We start from the raw sequence: 9468 nt of genomic DNA, 5'->3' as shown, positions 1-9468 counted from the left end.
GACCAAGTTGCAGACACCAGAAGGGGGGAAAAAATGAATGAAGTGTTTATTTCTTACATTCCGTTTACATTTGGACTCGAAACGGATTAAACTCGTAGGTCAGAGTCCCGCTGTGTCACCGATAAGTTGCTGATGCTGACATTTCTGGCGGGCACGGTATTCCGATGATAGCTCCTGCGTCCACAAAATGCGCCTCGCTGAGTTGTTTAGGGTAAAAATAGAACATTTCAATGAAGTTTCCCCTCACAGCTTTTACAATATAATGAGGGGATCCGCACACCGCCCGTCATGCGGCTCAAAAGCGTCCAGGATTGACAGTAATGACTCTGAAGGAACTTGGCACTCGCCTCCGAAAAACCTGTTGCCTGCTGTCACCCATCCCGCACGCTCCCTTTTACGCCAAAGACGAGCGAAAAGGGACGCTTGTCTCCCCGCTCGCCGCCGTTCACCCCCCCCCCCCCACCACCACCACCACCCACAAAAATAAATAAATAGATAAAAAAAAATGACGCGGCGGCGTGACCGTGTGTCCGGCCCAGCGGTGAGTGACTGCTTTAGTGCTTTGACATTTATGGCGGCGGTAATGAGGTGCGCGTCTGTGACAGCCGTGTCACTCGCCGTGGCTGCGGCGGCGGTGGCGGCGGCGGCTTCTGCGTCTCGGCTCGCTCCGGCATCGACGAGGAAAGCTGTGTGTGGCCAAACACTTGGCACTCTCTCTCTCTCTCTCTCTCTCTCTCTCTCTCTCTCTCTCTCTCTCTCTCTTTCTTTCGCTCGCTGCTTCTCTTCATGACGACGGCTCGCCTGCAGAGGCGCGGACAAGTCTGAGGCGAATGTTTCGGCGCTGGGAAGGGAGTGATGGTTTTAATGCATTCGTTTGAATGGTACGCAGTGGGTATAAGAAGTCTGCACACCCCTGATCAAGCGCGAGCTTTTGTCAGAATGGAAGTTAGGCCTTCGAATGCCTACGGCAGGGGTCAACTCGGTTCTGTCGCGGGCCACGTTGTGATTACGCTTTCCCTTTAATTGCTTCATCGTAATTACACATAAAATTTATGAATTGGGTTTGGAATCAGAAATTAAGGGAAGTGCTTTTTTACACTGTTGTTGATGTTTGGTAACACAAAAATGTGATTGCGAGATCTCAATGTTATCATTTATGACGTGACAATGTGAAATGTTGGTCCAGATTTGAACAAGAACCATGGAAGTTGACAGTTGATTTGCCTTCGCGGGCCACGTAAAATTATGGTGGGCCAGATCTGGTCCCCAGGCCCTGAGTTTGACACCTCTGCCTTACGCATTTGGGTCGCAAAAATATATCCACATAAAGCCTTTTTCACACCATAACATCGAGGCGCTCTACAAGCACGCCAATCCGAAATCCTGGTCCCCTTTCTTGCTCCGTCCGTCACCTGTACGGATGCAAGACCGACAACGAGGCGCTCTAATGCAGCCACGTCGATACAAACCTTCCTCTTGGTGAAGTGCCGCACTCACGACCGACAACGAGGCGCTCTCACGTCACCACATCAATCCACACCCCGATCCACATGTTCAGTGGCATCCATCCGTTTTCTTAGCTGCTTATCCTCACAAGGGTCGCGGGGAGTGCCGGAGCCTATCCCAGCTGTCAAGGGGGCAGGGGGCGGTTTTGCGATTGACTGGCAACCAGTTCAGGGTGTACCCTGTCAGCTGGGATAGGCTCCAGCACTCCCAGTGACCTTTGTGAGGATAAGCGTCGAAGAAAATGGATGGATGGATAATGTATTTGGAAATAAATCCCTGAATTCACCTTACAGCGTCTTTAAATGCTGATTCTGTTCGCAAAAGTCCAAAGCGACGAGTCTGCTGTTGGCTAACCGTCCTCAAGCAGACTTCAGGACCTGATCTAGCCCGGGAATGCAATACAAGACCTGGAAATCCCAAAGCGTTGGACTTTCGAGGTTTCGCCGCAGTATCCGAGTGTGTGAGTGGGCTTGCGCGCGTCCAACCCGCCGAGTGCGGCAGGCCAGCCATTTGCATGCGCTCAACCGCCGGCATGCAAATGGCGCATCTAAATTAAGCATCGAAATCAAGTACAGCCGAGCCATGAAATGTATGCAAAATGAGGCCACTCGAATATTAGCGCCTCGCATGAATTCTCATCCGAGAAAGCGGCGGAATGCTAACAGTCGCGCCTGTAACTGTTTCACGGACGCGCGCGGAGAAACTATACGATAGCCTCGAAAATGACTGCAGCGCTCGTATAATTTGCCATATTTATGCTCTGCGATGCTCCATCGCTCTTCCCTCCGTTTGGTAGCGGCCAGAGAAAACACTTTTCGCTTCTTCGGCGGGGAAATTGGCATTTTTGAAAAGGCAGGCTTTTGCAAACGCGCCACTGTAATTAAAGCACATGCGTATTAAGTGCATACAAAAAAAAATGTATATTGGGTGAGTCGCTTGAACCCTGACATTATGCTGAATGCCCCTCTTTAGACGCTCGGAGCGTCAGGAAAATGCGCTGTTAAATCTTGACATTTCGTCGCTTCTTTAGTTGGTCACGACGAAATCATCATCAAGCAAAAGAGCCAAAACAAAACTCAAACTGGTTCCAATTGCTTGTCCTCATACATTCCGTAAAATGATTTAAAATTGTATTCTTTTATTCCGGATTTACTTGTTTGTGAGCACATTTCTTGTGGTTGGGATGATGACGTCATGTCAGGTTTTTACTCTAAATACCACTTCAAAGAGTTACAGTAGTGTAGTAGGCCTTAATATTCATTTAAAAATGGTTGAGATTTTTTTTATAAAAATTATATTTAATATTTGCGGCACAATGGAATAGTTGGAAAGCGTTGGTCTCACAGTTTCAGTCGGATCTCAGAAATATGAAATCAAACGTATTTAACAAAAAAAAAAAAAAAAACTTTTCCTTGTCAGAAATCCTTCTAAGTAACTTCAACTTTGCACAAATTTATAAATAACAATAATAATAATAACCAGGAGGCACATTGGAGCAGCTGGAAAGTGTTGGCCTCACAGTTGTGAGGTCTTAAGTTCGATCCCGGCCCTACCTGTGTGGAGTTTGCAGGTTCTCCCCGTGCCTGCGTGGATTTTCTCCGGGCACTCCGGTTTCCTCCCACGTTCCAAAAACATGCAACTTTAATTGGACACTCTAAATTCTCCGTAGGTGTGATTGTGAGTGCGGCTGTTTGTCTCTATGCGCCCTGCGATTGGCTGGCAACCAGTTCGGGGTGTACCCCGCCTCCTGCCCGTTGACAGCTGGGTTAGGCTCCGGCACTCCCAGCGACCCTCGTGAGGATAAGCGGCAAAGAAAACGGGTGGATGGATGGATGGATGGATGGATGGATGGATGGATAATTGGACACTCTAAATTGTGCCTAGGTGTGATAGTGAGTTCGGCTATTTGTCCCGATGTGCCCTGCGATTGGCTGGCGACCAGTTCAAGGTGTACCCTTCCTCCTACCCGTTGACAGTTGGGATAGGCTCCAGCACTCTCCGTGACCCTCGTGAGGATAAGTGGCTGAGAAAAAGAAAAATATTGTAACGATTTACATTCAGATTTGTTTGTCATTGCAGCAAGTGCAACGAAAAAATAAGATGCAGATCATTCAGGGGCAAAGACAAAGATAAAAGTATATACAAATCAAATAATACCCATCCATTTTTTTGCCGCTTATCCTCACGAGGGTCACGGGGAGCGCTGGAGCCTATCCCAGCTGTCAACGGGCAGGAGGGGGGGGCACCCTGAACAGGTCGCCAGCCAATCGCAGGGCACTCGAGTAGAAGTATCTCAAACTCTGCGTCGTATGATGGATAAATCACTCCAAAATGGAGATTGTTCCGTTTCCTGTAGCCCTTGTGGTGGTCCACCATCAACTGCCCCCCCCCCCCCCTCCCATCTCAGCGGTGCATAACGCCTACTTCAGCCCACCCCCTCCATTGACTGCGAGCTGGCGATGACCTGTCGCTGTCACAGTGGGGAACGCGCCGAGAGTGACGCCCCCCCCCCTTTCCCCGCCTCCCACGAGCCCCCCTCCCCGTCGAGTGCACGGGAGCCACGCTGGGGTCAGGCGAGGATGTATTAGCGGCGAGTCCGTTTCCCAGCTCTAAAAGCTCCGCTCGTCGATCACACGAGGCTTGCTTGTCATCTCAAACCTGTAGAGTGTTGGAAGCCTGAAGAGACGCGTTTCAAGCCCCCCCCCCCCCCCCCTTCATTCTCACCTCTTTAAATGGGACTTTCATATGCATGAGTCACATCGGCAGCACACATTTAAAAATCAAAAACACTTTTTCTCTCGGCTGCCTAAATTCCCTTGTCTTGGCAGCCCTCTGTGAAATAACATTGAAATGTGTTTTTTTTTTCTCCGCGTGTGGTGATTTTGTCACTTTGGGTGAAGTTAAAGACGAAAGTGTTATCGGGTTCTAGCACCAGGAAATGCAATATATTTCTTTTTTTCATTTTTACGAAGATTTGCCTTTTTTAAATTCTTTTTTTTTCTTTTCTTTTTTTAAATGGAATTAATTTGAAGTCCAAAAAGTATGTTTGTCGCACACACAAAAGTACTGTACTGACCAAAAGAACGTTATACTATAATACACTCACAGTTCTGAGGTCCCGGGTTCAATCCCGGACCCACCTGAGCGGAGTTTGCATGTTCTCCCCCGTGCCTGCGTGGGTTTTCTCCGGGCACTCCGGTTTCCTCCCACATCCCAAAAACATGCAAAATTAATCAGCCACTCTAAATTGCCCCTAGGTGTGATTGTGAGTGCGGCTGTTTGTCTCGATGTGCCCTGCGATTGGCCGGCGACCAGTTCAGGATGTACCCTGCCTCATGCCCGTTGACAGTTGGGGTACTCTCCGGTACTCCACGCGACCCTTGTGAGGATAAGTGGCAAAGAAAATGGATGGATGGATGGATGAAAAATCCAATTAGTATTGACATAAAAGATTTTGCCTTCTCCTTGTAAGAAAAAGAAAACATGTCATGGAAAGTCTACTAGAACATCTGAAATTGACTTCAAACGGTTGCGGGTGTGTGCTGACTCGGATGAACACGAGTTGAAATGCCATCGGTTCATTGTGGACACACACCGCAGTTGTATGAGTGAGGGTGTGCGTACTTGTGCAAACACATGATTTCAATTTTTATCCTCTCAGAAAAAGATTGGTAAAAGTTTGGAAATCGTTTCCCTTGGTCGAGCTCCCTCACCACTACTTTTACAAATCACCATGAAATTTGGTGGATACGTTTGTGGATCTATGAACAAGTCTCAAGAAGAGATTGGACAGGAACCCGTCCGCTTTGGTTTTGAAGTCGGCATTTTGGGCCCAATCCGATACGGATGCAGAACACAAATCTGCATTTGGCAAAACGCGTCAAAGCACTTCCTTCCGGCACTGTTAAATGGCGGGACCCGAATGTATTTGGAGACTGCGACAAAGCGCCGATAATACTTTTTGTTCAAGAAAAAAAAAATCCATTTCCATTTTTGAGACTGTTTGATAATTGGATTCTTTATTGAGTCTCAATTTGTTAGTATATTAGTGGGGGGAAAAAAAACACTTTTTCATCAGCTATGGTTAATATTATCCATTCATCCATTTTCTAAGCCGCTTACCCTCACAAGGGTGACGGGGTGTGCTGGAGTCTATCCCAGCTGTCGACGGGCAGTAGGCGGGGTGCACCCTGAACTGGTCCCCAGCCAATCGCAGGGCACATCGTGACAAACAGTCATACTCACAATCACACCTATGGGCAATTTATCCATCCACCCGTTTTCTTTGCCGCTTATACTCATGAGGATCGCGGGGAGTGCTGAAGCCTAGCCCAGCTATCAATGGGCAGGAGGCGGCGTGGACCCTGAACTGGTCGCCAGCCAATGGGAGGCCACATAGAGACAAACAGCCGCAGTCACAATCACACCAAGGGGAAATTTAGGGGGTCCAATTAATGTTGCGTGTTTTTGGGATGTGGGAGGAAACCGGAGCACCTGGAGAAAACCCACGCAGGCACGGGGAGAACATGCAAACTCCACACAGGCGAGGCCGGGATCGAACCCTCGACCTCAAAACTGCGAGGCCAACACTTTTCAGCTGATCCACCGTGCTGCCTGGTTACTATTATTATTATTTATAAATGTGTACAAAGTTGTACTTACTTAGAAGCATTTCTGACCAGGAAAATATGTTTTTTGTGTGTGTGTGTTAAATACGTTTGATTCCTGATTTCTGAGATCCGAGTGAAATCGAAAGTACCCGCATTAAAGCGCGCCACAATGCCGCACGCTCTCCGAGACAAATAGGGACAGGTGGTCTTAAAAAATGTGTTAAGCGCTGTGCGTATATCAGCTTCGGAGAGTCAACAGCACACTTGTTTATTTGCGGGGGGTCGGTGGGGGGGCGGGGGGGGGGGCAGCAATTTAAGAGTGGAGAAAAAAAAAATGCGCTCTGGCTTCCTGTCAGTCACTGCAGCGGCGGCGTAAGGCCCGCTTCCTGTTAACAAGACGCGTTCATAGCGTCAGCGTTGGCCTCCCGCCGTCTGCGTATTTGCGCATTTGTGCTCCCCGTCGGCCCTCAAAATGGACGCGCGATGCCCGCGAGTTAGCGTTTAACCTTTTAACTGCTGGGGGGGGGGGGGGGGGGAGATGGATTGGCGACGGGGCTCGGAGACTGAGGCAAGGCCTTCCATTGGATGCTTCGCGTAACCGCTAACAACCACGGCCTCGCGAGCGGAAACTCAGCCCGACGCGATTTCAGGTTGGGGAAATATTAACCCCACCTCAGCTGGGGCTCTTCCTCTCATCGTCCCACGGATAAATGAAGAGCTGCCGATCCCTCCGTCGCCGGGCGCTCCTCCTTTCCTCCTACTCATCTCTGTTTGTGTCTCTCTTGGCACCACTGACGCTAGCGACTTGTACAAAGAGAACAGAGATTGATCTGATGAGTGGAAGATGTGCCGCTTCCTGTACCCCCCGAAACGGGAAAAGAAAGATCTTTTTTTTTTTGGGGGGTTGCCGCATGCGGTAACGGTTGAAATGATGGGAGGTGAAGAATCACTTCAAGGGTGGGAAACTTGCTTCCGATCATCCCTTCACTTATGCAGATGTGGTCCGGTTTTTTATGTCGGAAAGTTGAAGGATTCCCAAAACATGGATTTCAGGGTCCGTCTATACTCAAAATCACGAGTGTCCATCTCACGTCTTGGAGGCCAGACGTGGCCGGTCGCTTCATTTTATGGAAGTAATAAATGTTGAGATTTTACAAAAGCGGCGTCACGCTGACTCGGCTGGTGAAGCGTTGGCCTCACAGTTCTGAGGTCCCGGGTTCAATCCCAGCCCTCCCTGTGTGGAGTTTGCATGTTCTCCCCGTGCCTGGGTGCATTTTCTCCGGGTTGTGTCTACGGTTTCCTCCCACATTCTAAAAAACACGCAACATTAATTGGACACTCTAAATTGCCGCAAGGTGTGCTTCTGAGTGCGGCTGTTTGTCAAGATGTGCCCTGCGATTGGCTGGCGACCAGTTCAGGGTGTACCCCGCTTCCTGCCCATTGATAGCTGAGATAGTCTCCAGCACTCCCCGCGACCCTCATGAGTATAAGCGGCAAAGAAAATGGATGGATGGATAAATTGCCCATAGGTTTGATTGTGAGTACGGCCGTTTGTCTTGATGTGCCCTGCGATTGGCTGGTGACCAGTTCAGGGTGTACCCCACCTCCTGCCCATTGATACCTGGGATAGGCTCCAGCACTCCCCTGCGACCGTCGTGAGGATAAGTGGCAAAGGAATAGTTCCCATAAACAGAAATGTCTCTTGTTGCTACGTTGGTCCTCGTTCTTTGTTCTGAACGTCGTACCGGGGCGGCACCGACCGCCGGAGAAAAACTCCTCGTGCGTTTTTACACACCCGGCCATTAAATCTGATTCAGATTTTTTATCTTTCAATCGAGAAATTCCCACTCGCCTCTCAAAATATCTCCTTTATTGCTTACTTTCTCATCTTTGTGCCAACCCACTTCCTTCCTTCACAATCGCGCCATGTTTTTGTGGTTCAGTAAAAAAAAAAAAAATGGAGTCCAGTTTATCCCTGTTAAAAAAATTCCACCGAAATTCCATAGAAATCTATAGAATTAGTACAGAACAACTTGTTCTATAGAACTTTGGCTGTGATAGAAATTATATTTTTTCTGTAGAATTTCTATAGAAATTCTATCGGACTTGGGTCCTAAAGTTCTATAGTCCTTTAGAAATTCTTCAGAAATGTTCTATAGAAATTTTTCACAGGGATTGTACATGGAACCTCGAAACCCAATACAGGGTCGCAGTTTTTCCGTTGCAGCCGGCTGGTAGATGTGCATTGCATGATTGCCAATTGTATTTTTATTTTTTGTCTTTTTTTTTTTTTTTTTGGGTGCGAAAGTCCGGTTCAGCGGCGTTCAGACACACGGCTCGGTGAGCGACCAACCAATTGAAGAACCGCGCTCTCGAAAACGGACTGATTTTTAATGGTATTCGCGTATGCGATTAGTTAGCCACCGGCCCTGCCTCTCGCTCGCCCGCGACCCTAATGAGGGGGAAAGAAAACCGTATTTATTTGTCGCTTCCATCATTAAATGGCCCGAGCGGAGCGCCGTGACGTCCGGGTCCAAATGCGCCGAAGAGGAGCTCCACGTGTCCCGCGTGGTCCACTCCTCTTGTTTGGCCTCGCGGTGGCCTGACATCAAACGGCTTCATTAATTCCAACGAGCCCGAGAGCCGGCGCGCGAGTGAGCGTGTCAACAGCTTGCAGCCGCAAAGTCAAAACTGAGTCCGGATTCCGAACCGGCACTTTGCTCGCAGCGCCTGCTCACGAAAATGCTGCACGGGTAAAATTAGCGGATAGAAATATTCTACTTGTCGGTGTTCATCGTCGCCGGGTGCGGCGTTCAGATCAATTAGTGATGTCGCGCATTAATTCTTGCCATCTATTTTTCCCCAATTTTGAAGGAAAAGGTTAAGGGTGAGAAACAGCTCAACAGAAAAGGTTCATATTCATCATATCTATCCATCCATTTTTTTTGCTGCTTATCCTCACCAGGGTCACGGGAGTATTAGAGCAACGGAAAGCACATGCAAACTCCACACAAGCGGGTCCGGGATTGAACCTGGGACCTCAGAACTGTGAGGCCAACACTTTCCAGCTGAGCCACCGGGCCAACCCGTTCATGTTATTCATCCACCCATTTTCTTTTGCCACTTATCCTCACGAGGGTCGTGGGGAGGGCTGGAGCCTATCCCAGCTGTCAACGGGCAGGAAGCGGGGTACACCCTGAAATGGTCGCCAGCCAATCGCGGGGCACATCAAGACAAACAGCCGCACTCTCAATCACACCTACGGGCAATTGAGAGCGTCCAATTAATGTCGCATGTTTTTGGGATGTGGGAGGCACGGGGAGAACATGCAAACTCCACACAGGCGGGTGCG

The sequence above is a fragment of the Syngnathoides biaculeatus genome, chromosome 9, assembly GCF_019802595.1.
Source record: "Syngnathoides biaculeatus isolate LvHL_M chromosome 9, ASM1980259v1, whole genome shotgun sequence".
Taxonomy (NCBI): Eukaryota; Metazoa; Chordata; class Actinopteri; order Syngnathiformes; family Syngnathidae; genus Syngnathoides; species Syngnathoides biaculeatus.
This window is presented reverse-complemented; position numbering follows the sequence as displayed.